This window comes from Aplysia californica, unplaced genomic scaffold (assembly GCF_000002075.1).
Source record: "Aplysia californica isolate F4 #8 unplaced genomic scaffold, AplCal3.0 scaffold00110, whole genome shotgun sequence".
In the NCBI taxonomy this organism is placed as follows: domain Eukaryota; kingdom Metazoa; phylum Mollusca; class Gastropoda; order Aplysiida; family Aplysiidae; genus Aplysia; species Aplysia californica.
In genome coordinates, this window is record NW_004797380.1 from 1,360,174 (window position 1) to 1,361,691 (window position 1,518).

The following is a 1,518-nucleotide window of genomic DNA, read 5'->3' on the forward strand; positions in this document are numbered from 1 at the left end:
CTTTTGTAAGAACTACCTATTTTGATTTCTTCCCTTACTAGAAATGTTTAACTTTCAAAGGTTAGAGAAATAGAACATGAACGATTTTTTTAAATCACTGGAATTGTTCATATCTTTTTATTCTTTTTACACCTTTGGTTTACCGGTGGACCTTGCTCAGTTGGTGACGAATATTATATTGTTTTTCAAAAACTGGGAACCTACAATTACAATCTTTTTTCTGGTTGGGCCCATGGCGAATGAGCCACCACTCGATCCGACCAAAACTGCCTTCAACTTCAAGCGTCATTCCAACCGAGCCGACTTTCGTCATGAGATGTTGGGTGGTTTTAGTTAACACATTAAATTGTTCTTGATTGCCAAGGTAAAAACCGTTGCTGTATTGCTACTAGTATGCTTGGTAGCACCTCATGGGCGGTCAACATGAATTTCGAAAGCCCAGCCTGCCTATCTGTTGCCCTAGCATTAACAGTGGTTCCCGATTATTGAAAGCTAGGAATCGTAGAAATCGACTCCGATCCCAATTACTTACTTTCTAATGATGTGAGTTCTTCCGGTGGTTACCTGGTTGGCTTCAACATCTTCAGGATTTAGGATAACTTTGATTTCGGAACACTTAGAAGCATCAACTTTTATTTTTCAAAGATAAATTCTTTTCTTTTTAAAAGAAGATTATAATGATTAAAGTGACTGGTAGCCGTTGAGTTTCGTCAAAGGGAACTTTTCTTTCGTTGCAGTAGTCGTGGGAATCGGTTCCGGAATTGATTCTTCGCCCAGCTCTAATTAACACCTTCTTGCAATCTATGCCTTCGACCTAAATTTACAGTAGATACCTGGACATGGCAACATCCAATGCCAAGAAATGACAGAGCAGACACCCTTGACAAGAAAGAAGCATTACAAACACAACCTCAAAACAACAGACAGCCAAGAACATCACCAAATGCAACACCAGGGAACAGTGGCTGAATGGATGGACTTTAGGCAAAACTGGAAGAGCTGTATTAAAATTTGCAGACTGTACTGCCCCTAACTCAAAAGTTGCTCCTAATTCCCCGTGAAGAAGAGAACGAGTTACTATCTTTCGAACACCGTGAATTGAGTAAAATATTAAATCACAGCCTAACGGGGTTTTTTTTAATTAATTGAATAATATTTTGATTGATATAAATCTGTGCATTTCTTTGTTAATTGTGATAAAACCAAGGATTAGTCAAAAAGGGTAGTAAGTGGTAACACGTAAGACTCTTTAAAGATACAGTAGCAATCATATTATTAGTATTTATACGTTAATCTAGATCATAGAAAATGCATAAGAAAAGCCCCAGTGTCAATGTCATACGGTTTTGATTTGTGCCCGGTTTTAATTTGTGCACTGCTTGCGTTTTCTTGATCGCTCATACATCTCACACACACACACACACACACACACACACACTCACGCACACACACTCACACAGGCACACACACACACACACACACACACACACACACACAACCATATTACGTGGGAAATAA

At 38.7% G+C, this 1,518-nt stretch overlaps 1 protein-coding gene across 1 annotated transcript in view; it reads left to right on the forward strand.

Moving 5' to 3' along the window:
- Nucleotides 1–1,518, forward strand: part of LOC106011419 — a 5,122-nt gene that overhangs the window by 3,232 nt on the left and 372 nt on the right. The gene's annotated exons all lie outside the window — the stretch shown is intronic.